Here is a 17,273-nt window from a genome sequence, read left to right as displayed (position 1 = left end):
ATCTTTGTTTCTCGTTTCTGGATATTTGTTTAAATCTCACAATGCAATAACAAACCACTTCTGGAATCTTCATTCTTATCCAGAGGTCAAGCCCTGAGCCTTTGGAGTGGGAGCACTGACTCCAAGGCCCTAGACTACCAGAAAACTAACCCTAGGGAGTGTCAAATAGTGAGAAATCACACAAAGGAAACCACGTGAATACAAGACCCAGCATCACCCAACCATCAGTAGCAACCTGTGTAGGACACCTCATCTAAACAACAAACAGAACAAAAATACAAACCAAATAATCAACAGACAGGATTACCACCTCACTCAGCCTTGCCCATCAGAGGAAAAACAAACAAACAAAATCTCAGCACAAATCTCAGCCTATACGAAGTTTACACAAACCACTGGACCAAGCTTAGGAGGGCGGAAACCAAAAGGAAGAAAAGATTCAACCTTTAAGCCTGGGAAAAGGAGACCTCAAACACAATAAGTTAAAAAAATAATGAAAATGCAGAGAAATACTACACAAACGAAGGAACAAACTAGAGACACCGAAGTCCAAATAAATGAAGAGGAAATAGGCAAACTACCTGAAAAAGAACTCATAATAATGATAGTAAAGAGGATCAAAAACCTTGAAAACAAAATGGAGAAAATGCCAGAAGCAATGAACAAAGACCTGGAAGAATTAAAGAATAAACATACAGAGACAAACAATACAATTACTGAAATTAAAAATACTCTAGAAGGAATCAATAGCAGAATACCTGAGGCAGAAGAATGAATCAGTGAGCTGGAAGATAAAATGGTGGAAATAACTTCTGAAGAGCAGAATACAGTAAAAAGAATGAAAAGAACTGAGGAAGCTCTCAGAGACCTCTGGGACAATATCAAATGCACCAATATTCAAACTATAGGGGTCCCAGAATAAGAAGGGAAAAAGAAAGGGTATGAGAAAATTTTCGAAGAGTTGAGCATTTCCCCAATATGGAAAAGGAAATTGTAAATCAAGTCCAAGAGGTACAAATAGTCCCATTCAGGATAAACACTTGAGAGAGAAGCCTTCTGATAAACTCTTCAGAAAGAAGCCAAGACGCATACTAATCGAACTAACATGCTGCTGCTGGTAAGTCGCTTCAGTCGTGTCCGACTCTGTGCGACCCCATAGACGGCAGCCCACTAGGCTCCCCCATCCCTTGGATTCTCCAGGCAAGAACACTGGAGTGGGTTGCCATTTCCTTCTCCAATGCATGAAGGTGAAAATTGAAAGTGAAGTCGCTCAGTCGTTTCCGACTCTTCGCGACCCCATGGTCTGCAGCCTACCAGGCTCCTCCGTTCATGGGATTTTCCAGGCAAGAGTACTGGAGTGAGGTGCCATTGCCTTCTCCGTCAAACTAACATAGACTAAACACAAAGAAAGAATATTAAAAGCAGCTAGTGAAAAGCAACAAGTAACATACAAGGGAAACCCCATAGGCTTAACAGCTGATCTTTCAGCAGAAACTCCGCAGACCAGAAGGGAATGGCAGGATATATTTAAAGTACTGAAAGGCAAAAATCTACAACCAAAATTACTGTAACCAGCAAGGATCTCATACAAAATAGATGGAGACATCAAAAGCTTTTCAGGCAAACAGAAGTTAAGAGAATTCAGTACCACCAAACCAGCTTTACAACAACAAATGTTAAAGGGTTTTATATAGTCAAGAGATACAAGAGAAGAAAAACATCTATTAAAAATAAACTCCAAACAATGAATAAAATGGCAATAGGAACATATATATATCAACAATTACTTTAAATGTAAATGGATTAAATGCTCCAACCAAAAGACAGACTGGCTGAATGGATACAGAAGCAAGACCCATATATATGCTGTCTGCAAGAAACCCACTTCAGACTTCAGAACACATATAGACTGAAATTGAGAGGATGGAAAAATACATTCCATGCAAATGGGAGGCAAAAGAAAGCTGGAGCAGCAATCCTCATATCAGACAAAACAGGCCTTAAAATAAAGAAGACCTTAAATAAATAAGGTTAAAATAAATAGACCTTAAAATAAAATAAACAAAGAGATAAGGAAGGATACTACATAATGATCAAGGGATCAATCCAAGAGGAAGACATAACAATGTAAATATCTATGCATCCAACATAGGAGCAACCTCAATACATAAGATAAACATTAACAGACACAAAAGGAGACATTGACAGTAACACAGTAATATTAGGAAACTTTAACACCCCACTCACACCAATGGACAGATCATCAAAACAGAAAATTAACAAGGAAACACAAGTCTTAAATGATATATTAGATGAGATGGATCTCACTGATATCTTCAGGACATTCCATCCAAATGCAGAATACACCTTCTTCTCAAGTGCACATGGAACATTCTCCAGGGTAGACCACATCTTGGGTCACAAATCAAACCTCAGTAAATTTAAGAAAATTGAAATCATATCAAGCCTCTTCTTTAACCACAATGCTATGAAACTAGATATCAATTACAAGGAAAAAAAACTACAAAACACATGGAGATTAAACAACATGTTTCTAAACAACCAACAGGTTACTGAAGAAATCAAAAGGGAAATAAAAAAATTCTAGAAACAAATGACAATGAAAACACAACAGCTCAAAACCTATGGGATGCAACAAAAGCAGTTCTAAGAGGGAAGTTTATAGCAATACAATCCTACTTCAAGAAACAAGAAAAACAGAATAGACAACTGAACTTTACACCTAAAACAACTGGAAATAGAAGAACAAAACCCCCAAAAATTGGTAGAAGGAAAGAAATCTTAAAGATCTGAGCAGAAATAAATGAAAAAGAAATGAAAGAAACAAGAGTAAAGATTAATAAAACTAAAAGCTGGTTCTTTGAGAAGACAAACAAAATTGATAAGCCTTTAGCCAGACTCATCAAGAAAAAAAGAGGGAAGAATCAAATCAACAAAATTAGAAATGAAAAAGGAGAGGTTACAACAATGCATAAATGCAAAGGAGTATAGGAGACTATTTTGAACAACTATATGGCAATAAAATGGATAACTTGGAAGAAATGGACAGATTCTTGGAAAAGTTCAATCTTCCAAGAGTGAACCAGGAAGAAACAGAAATTATGAACAACCCAGTCATGCACTGAAATTGAAGCTTTGATCAAAAATCTCCCAATAAACAAAAGCCCAGGACTAGGTGGCTTCACAGGAGAATTCTATCAAACATTTAGAAAAGAGCTAATGCCTATCCTTCTAAAACTCTTTCAAAAAATTGCAGAGGAAGGAACACTTCCAAACTCATTATATGAGGCCACCATCACTCTGATACCAAAATCAGACAAAGACAACACAAAAAAAGAAAACTACAGTCCAATATCACTGATGAACATAGATGCAAAAATCCTCAACAAAATTTTACCAAACAGAATTCAACAACACATCAAAAAGCTCATACACCACAATCAAGTCGGGTTTATTCCAGGAATGCAAGGATTCTTCAATATATGCAAATCAATCAATGTGATACACCAGATTAACAAATTGAAAGATAAAAACCATATGATAATCTCAATAGATGCAGAAAAAGCCTTTGACAAAATTCAACATCCATTTATGATTAAAACTCTTAAAAAAGTGGGCATAGAAGGAGCCTACCTCAACATAGTAAAGGCCATATATGATAAACTTAGAGCAAACATTATTCTCAATGATGAAAAACTGAAGGCATTCCCCCTATGATCAGGAACAAGACAAGGGTGTCCACTTTCAGCACTATTATTCAATATAGTTCTGGAAGTCCTAGCTACAACAATCAGATAAGAAAAAGGAATAAAAGGAATCCAGATCAGAAAAGAAGAAGTAAAGCTCTCACTGTTTGCAGATGACATGATACTGTACATAGAAAACTCTAAGGATAGTTATCAAAAAATAACTAAAGCTAATCAGTGAATTTAGCAAAATCACAGGCTACAAAATCAATACACAGAAATCACTTGCATTTCTATATAGTGACAACTAAAAATAAGAAAGAGAAATTAAGGAATCAATCCCATTCACCATTGCAACATAAAGCATTAAATATCTAGGAATAAACTTACCTAAAGAGACAAAAAAACTGCATACAGAAAATTATAAGACACTAATGAAAGGAATCAAAGATGACATAAACAGATGGAGAGATATTCCATGTTCCTGGGTAGGAAGAATAAATATTGTGAAAATGACTATACTACCAAATGCAATCTACAGATTTAATGTGATCTCTATCAAATTACCAAGGGTATTTTTCACAGAACTAGAACAAAAAATTTCACAATTCATATGGAAACACAAAAGACCCCGAATAGACAAGCAGTTTTGAGAAAGAAGAATGGAGCTGGAGGAATCAACCTTCCTGACTTTAGACTATACTACGAAGCTACAGTCATCAAGACTGTATGGTAGTGGCACTAAAACAGAAATATAGACCAACGGAACAAGATAGAAAGTCAGAAATAAAGCCATGCCCTTATGAGTACCTTAATTTTGACAAAGGAAGCAAGAATATACAATGGGACAAAGCCTCTTCAATAAATGGTACTGGGAAAACTGGACAGCTACATGTAAAAGAATGAAATTAGAACACTTCCTAACACCATTCACAAAGATAAATTCAAAATAGATTAAAGGCCTAAATGTAAGACCAGAAACTATAAAACTCTTAGAGGAAAATATAGGCAGAACACTCAATGACATAAATCAAAGCAAGATCCTCTATGACCCACCTCCTAAAGTAACGGAAATAAAAAGAGTAAACAAATGGGACCTGATTAAACTTAAAAGTTCTGCACAGCAAAGGAAACAACCTTCAGAATGGGAGAAAATAATAGCAAATGAAACAATTGACAAAGGATTAATTTACAAAATACACAAGCAGCTCATAAAACTCAATGCCAGAAAAATAAACAACCCAATTAAAAAGTGGGAAAAAGACCTAAACAGACATTTCTCTAAAGAAGACATACAGATGGCTAACAAACACATGAAAAGATACACAACATTGCTCATTATTAGAGAAATGCAAATCAAAACCACAATGAGATATCTCCTCACACCAGTAAGAATGGTCATCATCAAAAGTCTACAAACAATAAATGCTGGAGAGGGTGTAGAGAAAAGGGAACGTTCTTGCACTGTTGGTGGGAATGTGAATTGATACAGCTACTATGGAAGACAGTATGGGGATTCCTTAAAAAAACTAGGAATAAAATCACCATATGACCCAGCAATCCCACTCCTAGGCATATATCCCAAGGAAATCAAAATTGAAAAAGACACATATATTCTATTGTTCACTGGAGCACTATTTACAATAGCTGGAATATGGAAGCAACCTAGATTTCCATTGGCAGATGAATGGATAAAGAAGTTGTGGTACATATACACTATGGAATATTAATCAGCCATAAAAAAGAATGCATTTGAATAAATTCTGATAAGGTGGATGAATCTAGAACCTATTATACTGAGTGAAGTGAGTCAGAAAGAAAAATATAAATATCGTATTCTAAGGCATATATACAGAATCTAGAAAAATGGTACTGAAGAATTTATTTTCAGGGCAGCAATGGAGAAACAGACATAGAGAATAGACTTATGGACATGGGGAGAGGGGAGGGGAGGGTGAGATGTATGGGAAGAGTAACATGGAAACTTACATTACCATATGTAAAGTAGACAGCCAACAGGAATTTGCTGTACCTCTCAGGAAACTCAAACAGGGGCTCTGTATCAATCTAGAGAGGTGGGATGGGGCGGGAGATGGAGGGAAGTTTAAAAGGGAGGGGATATATGTGTACCTATGGCTGTGAGGTTTGACAGAAAATTCTGTTAAGCAATTATCCTTCAATTAAAAAATTAATTAAAAAAACAAAAGAAATCCCCAACTGGCAGTTTTCTTATTCCAAGGAAACAAGTCTTCTGCACATGTGAGTGGATGATTGTTGTGGATGGATGTGGGTCAGTGACAGGTTTTTTCCTGAGTTTGCTTCAGGTGCTGGTGGGTTCAGAAACAAGGCACATGCCCTGTCATGCAGGTTGTTGGGTTGAAGTAAGATCTGCTTATGGTCTGGAGCAGCCCATTCAGAAGGAAGGGGAAAACAAGGGTAAGTTTAGGTAGAATAAACACAAACCGACATAACGCAGGCACCATGAGTATTTGTCTCCTTTATCTTGCATGGGGAACACCCATCAGATACTCCCAACCACAACGTTTCTGAATCAGCTTCCCCGTTCTTTCCAGGGCTGGGCACCTGCTCTGCATGGGTTGGATAGTTCCTGACAACTTGGCAAGGGCTTCACTGACTAATGTTCAGTAAGGCGGTCAGGGTGGAGGTGAGGGTGCAGAAGGCAGGTGGGAGGGACCCCAGAGCAGGCCTGCCAAGGTGGGAAGCATGGCACACTCTCTTCCAAGCCTTTCTTATTTCCATGTCTGTTTATGAGTGAGGGCTGCAGGGAGAAGTTAAGCCCACCTGGTGGTGTGAACCCCACTGCACAGTACACAGGGGCCCAGGGACACGCTTACTCTAGGTGTAGAAGGGAAGGAAGAGGATTCTACGGGGAGGCAGAGGCAAAACGTGCTAGTATCATGTGAGCTGCCTCTTAAAGGGGTAAAAGAATGGGCATCATGGCATAGTAAATATATACCTGGCATCTGCCCTTGATTCTTGACACAGAGCTTCTAAAATCTTTGTGATTTCCTGAGTGTTTTGGGTGCTAGGAGAATCTTTTTTAAATTTTCTTTCTAATATTTGGTCTTTGACTCTGGTTCCTGGCACAGAACTCCTAAATCCCCTAGAATTTTCTGGATGCTGAGTGTCTTTTGTTCTAAGAAAGCGACCCCTGATGGGCTCTTGGATAACTTCAGAATGGGTGCTGGTCATCAGAAAGACCAATCCATGAGTGAAAACTTGGAACTTTCAGCCTTACTCCTCATCTTCTAGGGAGGGGAGAGGAGCTGCTGGCTGATCGTGTGATGAAGGCTCCTTAAAAAACCCTGAACTACAGGGTCCAGAGAGCCTAAAGTTTGTGAACATATTGAGGTATTAGGAGGGTGGTGCCCCAAAGAAAGTGTGGGAACTTCCTTCTTCTTGCTCTGTACATCTCTTCCATTTGGGTGTTCCCGAGCTGAATCCATTACAATAAATGAGTGATAGTAAGTAAACTGTTTCCTGGGTTCTAGGAGACATTCTAGCAAATTATTGAATCCAAGGAGGGGTCATGGTAAGTCTTGATTTATTGCCTGTTGGTCAGATGTAAGGTGACAACCTGGGACTTGTGATGGCCCTCTGAAGTGAGGGCAGTCTAATGAGACTGAGCCCTTAACCTGTGGAGTCTGCATGAACTCCAGGAAGTTAGTGTCAAAACTGAATGAAACTCCAGGGCACCCAGCTGGTGTCTACCAAAAATTGGAGAATTGCTTGGTGTGTGAAAACCCACATATCTGGTGTCAGAAGTGTTGTGAGTAGAGAAAGGAGTTGTTGTTTTTCGTTGTTGTTTAGTCACTATGTTGTGTCTGATTCTTGGCCGCTCCATGGACTGCAGCATGCCAGGCTCCCCTGTCCTTGTCTATCTCCCAGAATTTTCTCAAACTCATGTTCATTGTGAGCCACACAGTCAAAGGCTTCGGCGTCAGTAAAACAGATGCTTTCCTGGAACTCTCTTGTTTAGTCTATGATCCGATGGACATTGGCAATTTGATCTCTGGTTCCTCTGCCTTTTCTAAATCCAGTATAAACATTTGGAAGTTCGTGATTCACATACTGTTGGAGCCTCGCTTGGATAATTTTGAGCATTACTTTGCTAGCGTGTGTGATGCGTGCAATTGTGTGGTAGTTTGAACATTCTTTGGCATTGCCTTTTTCTGGTGTTGGAATGAAAACTGACATTTTCCAGTCCTGTGGTCACTGCTGAGTTTTCCAAATTCACTGCCATATTGAGTGCAGCACTTCAACAACATCAACTTTTAGGATTTGAAATAGCTCAACTGGAATTCCATCACCTCCAATAGCTTTGTTTATTATGATCTTCCTGAAGCCCACTTGACTTCACATTCCAGGATGTCTGACTCTGGGTGAGTGATCACAACATCATGGTTATCTGGGTCATTAAGATCATTTTTGTATAGTTCTTCTGTATATTCTTGCCACCTCTTCTTAATATCCTCTTCTTCTGTTAGGTTCATACCATTTCTGTCCCTTATTGTGCCCATTTTGCATGAAATGTTCCCTTGGTATCTTTAATTTTCTTGAAGATATCTCTAGTCTTTCCCGTTCTATTATTTTCCTCTATTTCTTTGCATTGATCACTGAGGAAGACTTTCTTATCTCTCCTTGCTATTCTTAGGAACTCTGTATTCAGATAGATATATCTTTCCTTTTCTCCTTTGCCTTTAGCTTCTTTTCTCAGCTATTTGTAAGCATCCTCAGGCAACCATTTTGCCTTTTTGCATTTCTTTTTCTTGGGGATGGTCTTGATCCCTGCCTCCTGCACAATGTCAGGAACCTCTGCCCATAGGTCTTCAGGCACTCTGTCTATCAGATCTAATCCCTTGAATCTAGTTGTCACTTTCATTGTAAAATCATAAGGGATTTGATTTAGGTCATACTTGAATGGTCTAGTGGTTTTCCCTACTTTCTTCAATTTAAGTCTGAATTTGGCAATAAAAAGTTCATGATCTGAGCCACAGTCAGCTCCTGGTCTTATTTTGCTGACTGAATAGAGCTTCTCCATCTTTGGTTGCAAAGAAGATAATTGGTCTGATTTTGATATTGACCATCTGGTGATGTCCATGTGTAGAGTCATCTCTTATTTTGTTGGAAGAGGGTGTTTTCTGTCGCCAGTGTGCTCTCTTGGCAAAACTCTGTTAGCCTTTTCCCTGCTTCATTTTGTACTCCAAGGCCAAACTTGCCTGTTACTCCAGGTATCTCTTGATTTTCTATTTTTGCATTCCAGTCCCGTATGAGGAAAAGGACATCTTTTTTGTTGTTAGTTCTAGAAGTTCTTGTAGGTCATCATAGAACCGTTCAACTTCAGCTTCTTCAGCATTAGTGGTTAGAGCATAGACTTGGATTAATGTGATATTTAATGGTGTCCCCTGGAAACAAACAGAGATCATTCTGTCCTTTTTGAGATTGCACTCAAGTACTGCATTTTGGACTGTTTTGTTGACTATGAGAGGTACTCCATTTCTTCTAAGGGATTCTTGCCCACAGTAGTAAATATAATGGTTATCTGAGTTAAATTCACCCATTCCAGTCCATTTTAGTTCACTGATACTTAAAATGTCCATGTTCACTCTTGCCATCTCCTATTTGACCATTTCCAATTTACCTTGATTCATGGACCTAACATTCCAGGTTCCTATGCAATATTGTTCTTTACAGCAACAGGCTTTACTTCTATCACCAGTCACATCCACAACTGGGAGTTGTTTTCACTTTGGCTCCATCTCTTCATTCTTTCTGGAGTCATTTCTCTTCTCCAGTAGCATATTAGGCACCTACAGACCCAGGGAGTTCATGTTTAAGTGTCATATCTTTTTGTCTTTTCATACTGTTCATGGGGTTCTCAAAGCAAGAATACTGAAGTGTTTCATCATTTCCTTCTCCAGTGGACCATGTTTTGTCAGAACTCTCCACCATGACCTGTCTGTCTTGCGTGACCCTACGTGGCATGGCTCATAGTTTAATTGAGTTAGATGAGGCTGTGGAAGATTCTTCAAGAGATGGGAATACCAGACCACCTTACCTGCCTCCTGAGAAACCTGTATGCAGGTCAGGAATCAACAGTTAGAACCGGACATGGAACAACGGACTGGTTCCAAATTGAGAAAGTAGTATGTCAAGGCTGTATATTGTCACCCTGCTTATTTAGCTTATATGCAGAGTACATCATGAGAAACGCTGGGCTGGAAGAAGCACAAGCTGGAATCAAGACTGAAGGGAGAAGTATCAATAACCTCAGATACAAAGATGACACCACCCTTCTGGCAGAAAGCGAAGAGGAACTAAAGAGCCCCTTGATGAAAGTGAAAGAGGAGAGTGACAAAGCTGGCTTAAAACTCAACATTCAGAAAACTATCATGACATCTGGTCCCATCACTTCATGGCAAATAGATGGGGAAACAATGGAAATAGTGACAGACTTTATTTTCTTGGGCTCCAAAATCACTTCAGATGGTGACTGCAGCCATGAAACAAAATATGTTTGCTCCTTGGAAGAAAAGCTATGACCAACCTAGAGAGCATATTAAAAAGCAGAGACATTACTTTGCTGACAAAGGTCCATCTAATCAAAGCTACGGTTTTTCCCGGTAGTCATGTACGGATATGAGATTTGGACCATAAAGAAAGCTGAGTGCTGAAGAATTGATGCTTTTTTTTTTTTTTTGAATTGATGCTTTTGAACTGTGGTGTTGGAGAAGACTCTTGAGAGTTCCTTGGACTTCAAGGAGATCAAACCAGTCAATTCTAAATGGAATCAGTCCTGAATATTCATTAGAAGGACTAATGCTGAAGCTGAAACTCCAATACTTTGGCCATCTGATGTGAAGAACTGACTCATTTGAAAAGACCCTGATGCTGGAAAAGATTCAAGGCAGGAGGAGAAGGGGATGACAGAGGAAGAGATGGTTGGATGGCATGACTGACTCTATGGACATGAGTTTGAGCAAGCTCCGGGAGTTGGTGATGGACAGGGAAGCCTGGCGTGTGGCAGTCCATTGGATCGCAAAGAATCAGACATGACTGAGCAACTGAACTCAACTGAACTGAAAAAGATCTTAGGCAGAGAGAGGGCAGGGAAGGTGCTGGCATGGCCACTTTAAACCAGGTAAATTGTCATTCAGAGGGACCTACCTAGGGTTTGCAGTGGAGACCTGCAACTCTCCTCCAATCCTTCTACATGTGACCAGTTTCTGGCCACAAGCTTTCCTTCAAATCTGAAAACAACAATTTTGCAAATACTCTGGCATTGGGTGTAAGGAAGATCAGTTGAGAAATGAATTGTGGATGATAGGCTGTTTATGTTGGAAGGGACACTGGAGATCAGTGGCCACACTCAGTTTTCATGGGAGAAAAACACAGTCCTAGATCTGTTGGGTCAGAGTAAACCACCTCCCTGGAAAATGATTAAATCGCCCCTGGTTGTCTGTCTGATAGAGCAGGCACACTGGCGTTACAGACATGAGGGGTCTGCAGGACCCCTAGAGGCTGCTTTGGCAGCAGGACGTGCTCTAGGGGAGATTGACTGGAGCCACGGAAGAAGAGGAATGAGAGTGCCTAAAGATGCCTTCGGGACGCAGTTATTTTATTTCTCAGGTGACACTGTTCTGCAACACCTCTGGATCCTCCAGGAAGTAGTGAGATCCCTGAGAAGCTCTCTTTAGGGCAGGGAGGTGATGGTTATTTGCTGAGCAGTGCATAAGGACTGAAGAGGGTCTTGGACCTTTAGTCTTACATTCATAGAAACCAGTCAACTTCCTGAGGTTGTTTCCAGAGTCCATTAGTGAGGGACTTTTAGGGATTGGGCAAATGCTGAGCGGGTGGTCTGGTGGTACTGAAGGGGAACGCTTCTGCCCCACCCTGCCCCTCAAACCTTTTTCTTTGATGAAAGAAGACACCTCTGCGTCCTTCAGCCATGGCATCTGAGGGAGGAGAAGCAATGATGAAAGGATGGAAATAAGCCCTCTTCTCAACCAGAATTTTACCATCATAAAGCTCCTATATATTGAGGTTCCTGAATGTGACAGTGGAAGTGGAGATCTTGATTATACAATTCAAGACGGAGACTCAGTAGATTTTATTTAAATAGAGATTTTATTTCACGTGTGTTAGGTGCAAGGGCATGCAAGCCCATGAGGGGATTCTTGCTTTCTGATCAGAGCTGTGCCTGAAGCTTGGCCAGAGCCCACTGCTGGGAGGAGCTGTGGGGACTTGGCTGTGTCCCCCAACCAACAGCTTCAAGTCAGATACTTTTGCATATTTTCTACCAAAAAAAAGTAACACGCCTCTATGGTCTTTAATATGTGTTTTAATATGTGCTTCTACAAATATATGCTTTACTTGGGTGTCATGGACACCGGGCTTTTGCTTTGTAGGAAAGACCTGGAATTGTGGCCATTTCTCCAAAAATGAATGTTTGTTTTACTAACATCAAATTTACATTCTTACTGCTGTTTCTGTGCTTTGTGTGAACATGTTATTTTAAACTTTCAGGGTTATCACAGCCCAGTCTATTTGAAGACATTCTGAGTGAAATTTATATCCATTATGCATGGTACTAACTAGGTGTCTCCTCGGGTGACTCTCTGCCCATGTTTGCCTGGGACATTCCTCAATTACTCATGTCATAGCGTCCTGTCTGGTTAGTGTCCCCTTTCACTCTCAAGAGAGTTTCAGTTTGGAGGATCAGATTCTGTGGTCACCTTGCATTTAGCTGCTTTGGGGTGGCAGGCTAAACAGGCTTGCCAAGTGACCCGGGTACAGTGATACAGGCAGGGGTGAAAAGTGATAGCTGCTGCTCAAACATCGGGGACTGAGAGGTGCCACTCAATTTCAGAGATGAAACCAGAAAACGTAAATGTCTTAGAATCCATAAAATAAAGAACTCGTATAAGATTTGTGTGTCTTGAGTGTTCATTTTCCCAAGCTGCTAACTTTTTCCTCCAATAAGGAGTACAAATCCAGTCTCTTCAGCCCTTAAATGGATCACTTGCTGTGTGTGAAGAAACCATAAAATCCATCCCCTTAAGGGGCTCATGCTTTAGTGAGGAAGATAGGAAACAAATGAATGATTAGCATGCAGTGTGATGAGCTATTTGCAGATTATTATGTCTGCCCTCAAAGTGTTGACAGTATAGAGTAGTATTTCTGCACCATTTTAAAATTCATGACTGTGTTAAATATTAAAAATCTTCTTTTCCTAAAGATTCAAAAAGTGGCAAGCTCCTCCTTATTTCTCCCCACACTTTCTCTCTTCTTCCTCTTTTCTTCTTCTCCTCCTCCACTTTTTTCTTAGAGGAAAAAAATAATTCTATTCAAATTAAGGCAGTCCAAAGAAGAGCATAGTGCCCTAATAATGGCACAAATTGCCTACTGGTGTCCCAGACAGGGTGTTCAGAAACCAAGAAGGCCCCTTAGAGAAGGAAGCATTTGTGTTGAATCTTAAAAATGTATGTATGTGTGTGCTTGTGTTTGTGTGTGTTGGAATATAGTGAAAAGTTTCCTATTTACCCATTTTTTCTATCCTACAGATAATCATCATTGTTAGTTTCTTGTTTTTTTTTTTCTTCAAGGGTTCTTTATGCATTTACTAGTAAGTACAAATATAAACTCTTATCTGGCTCCCAGCTTCCACAATAATTTGGCACGCTATACAAACTATTTTCCCAGCTTCTAATTTTTGATTCTTAATTGTCTTGGAGATTATTGTTTTAAATTTCTACATAATACTCTTCTGTATGAATTGCCACCATTCATTCAATCAGCTTCCTATTAATAAACATTTGATTTCTTTCCAATTTTCTATTACAAATATTGTTATGACAGATAATCTTGGACATCCATAATTTCATCTGCATGCGAGTATATTTATATAGAGTAGATTCTCAAAGCGGAATGGCTGGGTCACAGGTAATGTGCATTTATTTATTTATTTAAATTTTTATTCCTATTAATTTTTTCTAGTTTTATTAAAATAGAATTTGCATATTACATTTTATAACTAAGGTATGCACTATAATGATTTGATGTGTATATATATTAGAAGGTTATATGCATTTTAAATCTCGAGACACATTGTCAAATTACATAGTTCTTATATCAATTTTCCTTCTGCCAGTGATGATGGGAGGGCTTATTTCCCACATCCTCATTGGTAGTGTGTGTAGTAGACAAATAATCCCTGGAACCCATGACTATGTTAAGTAACAATAAAAGAAGAATTAAGGTTGTTAATTAGCAGGTCTCAAGATAGGGAGATTTTTCTGGATTATCTAGGTGGGTCTCATGTAATCACAAAGGACCTTAAAAGTAGAAGAGGGAGGCAGAAGAGTCCTCAGAGAAGAAAGGCACAAAGTGGTGCAATGTTGCTGGCTTTGCAGATCCTGACTTGAGACCACCAGCCAAGGAATGTTGGCAGCTCTGGGAGCCAGAAAGAGCAAGAATGTGGATTCTCTCCTGGAGTTTCCAGAAAGAAAAGCAGCCTGCTGACATCTTCATTTTAGCCCAGTGAGACCCATGCTGGACTCTAACCTATGAAACTATAAGATATTAATTTGTTGTGCTCAAGTCAAGTTTGTGTAATTTGTCACAGTAGCAATAGAAAATATACATTGTGCTGTCAAATTTATAGATCTTTGCTAATCAAAAGTGATAGATATTATCTCAGCATAGTTTTAATGTACATTTCCCTGATTATGAATAAAATTGAGCTGCTTTTTATACATTTATTTCCTTCTCTGTGAGCAGTGTACTTTTATGTCAATTGTTTTCATTTTATCAAAATCTAGGAATATTTTTTAAGTTGAGATCAGTTTTTTTCTGTGATATGAATTGCCAATGATTTTCCCCAAGTTATCATTGCCTTTGACTTTGTTATGGCTTTAATTTTTGTAGTTTTTTTTTTTCCCCTACAGAATTTTAATTTTTATTTAGCAGGATATATCAATCTTCTCTAAGTCTTCTAGTTTTCAAATGAAAAAGTCTTTTTTAAATAACAGGTCTATAAAGGAATTCTTCCATATTTTCCTTTAGTATTTTAATTAATTATTTTTAATCACGTCAATCTTGGATCCATTTGGAATTCAGATGGCAACGCTATTATTTGAAAAGTTTGGTTTTCCTCTGCTGATTTGGGATGGCTCTTATTATAATCTAAATTCCTGTATGTATTTTAATGTATTTCTTGACTTCCTATTCTGTTCCATTAGTCTATGTACCAAAACAGCACCTTTTAAATTATTGAGACTTATGTTTTAATGTCTAATAGGGGTATTTGCTTCCTTAACTTTTCTAATTTTGTTTTTCTCCATGTGAACTTTATAATTAGCCTCTTTAAGTCAAAAAAAGAAAAAAAAGAAAAGAGAGAGAGAGAAAAGGAGAAAACTCTTCTGATATATTTACCTATTGGGTTCATATGAGTTACATTTACAAATTAATGTTTTTTCATTTGTTCAATAAAATTACTTCATTTGATATATTTCTTTATTGTTTAATTTTTGTTTATATTTAAACAGTTCTCATAAAGTTTATTCCAGATACTTTGTCTACTTTCTTGATATTGAAAAAGGACTCTTTTCTTCTATTATACTCTGGATCGTTATCATCTGCATATATGAAAGTTGTTGATTTCTACATATTCATTCAGCACCTCTCTATGTTACCAAATTTCTTATCACTTCTAGTGGTTTTACAGTTAGTTGTATTGTTTTTTTCAAATATACAATCATATCATCTGGGGGTATTTTATTAAATTATATATTCATAGAAAATTATACTTTTAGTCTGGATTTTCAAGTTTATTTGTGTAGAGTTGGGTGGAGTAGCTGTTATGATTATTTTAATTTCTTATTTATGTGTGATGGTTTCTCATAAAAAGTTATTTCTTTTCATGTATGCTGGTGCTTTACCTTTTTCTTAACTAAGTTAGCTGCTAGTTTATTCATTTTTAAGGCACACTTTTTGTATTCATTTATTAGTTCTGCTTTCTAGCTCATTAATTTCTTCTTTATAAATTCTTTTTTAATTTTAATTTTATTGGAATATAATTGATTTACAACGTTGTGTGAATTTCAGGTGGATAGCAAAGTGATTCAGTTACACATATGCATGTACGGTATTCATTTTTTTCTAGATTCTTTCCTCATATAGATTATTCCAGAATATCGAGTAGAGTTCCCGGTGCTATACATATACAGTAGGTCCTTGTTGATTATCTGCCTTACATACAGTAGTGCCTGTATGTTCATTCCAAGCTCCTGATTTATCCTTCCCTCCCAATATTTTATTAGTTCTTGACATCTATTTTCCTTTGGTTTATTATGTTTTTCCTTTCCCAACATCCTGTGTTATTTTCCTAACTCACTGTATAACACATTTGTTTTTAGTTATCTCAGTTTATTTGGATACTATCCTGAAAGTGATACTTAAACATTAATTATCAGGTTGAATGACTTTCCTCCATTTGGAGCATCTTGGCGTCCTCTTTGTCTTCGACATATTTGCCCTTTGTTGAGAATCTTTTCCTTTTTCTCCCAGGACACTGAGCACTTGCTTTTCAGGTGTTTTCTTTTTCTTCCCCTGAAGTTTCTTCCTTATACTGTTAGCTGTGTGGGCTTTCTAAATTCCTGCCCAGGCCCTTGTTTCAGCCAAGGTTGGCTAATCTGTGTTCTCTTACCCTCCAGGTCTCTTTCTTTATGGACTGTCCATATCATTTACTAGAAATAACTATTGCCTCAGTTTCAGACTTACATTTTGAACTCTTTTTAGAAATGTCTCTCTAGGTGTTCTAAGAGTTTAAGCTTAATATTTGAAGCTAAACTCTTTACCCCACCATCTGCATCCAGTCTCTTTTATGCTGTGACTTCTGAATCTCAGAAGCATCACCATTGTTTGAGGAGCTAAAGCCTGACAACTCTGAGTGATGTGCTATTTTTCCTTTCCACTTCCAACATTCAACCAGTTGTCAAATCCTGTCAGTCCTGCCTCCATTGTGGTTTTCCTTTCGGGTTTCTCTTGGTATCTGTAACTTGATTCCAGCCTGTGCTTTCTTCTCCTTGACTATGGCAGTGATTTTCTATTAATTTATCTATTTCCAGCTTTCCCCTTCAGTCCAACTATCAGGATCAGCTTCAGAGTTCTGACCATTCATCGTCCAACTTGAAATATCAGAAATTATCCATGACCTGCAAGTGAAGGATTGGTTCCTTGTCTGGTCCTCTGCAATGAGGCTCTGATCTCCCCCCAGAATCTTGCTCAGTTAATACCCTATGTACTCTTATGCTCATTGCTTCCTAGATTTCCTGCATTTTATTATCTTCAACTTTGTCTCATAGTGCTTTTTTTCTGCTGGTAACGTTTTATTATCTTATTTTTCTACTGAAATTTTGTTTATTCTTCAAATACCACCTCATGAACAGCTTCCTCTGTGAAGACTTTCCTGTTGCCTCTGGTCTAGAGCCATTCGTCCCTCATTTCATCCCTACAGACTATTGTGCTGGATTTTCTTCTCTGAAC

This window comes from Cervus elaphus, chromosome 1, assembly GCF_910594005.1.
Source record: "Cervus elaphus chromosome 1, mCerEla1.1, whole genome shotgun sequence".
Lineage (NCBI taxonomy): Eukaryota > Metazoa > Chordata > Mammalia > Artiodactyla > Cervidae > Cervus > Cervus elaphus.
Note: the sequence above shows the minus strand (reverse complement) of the source record.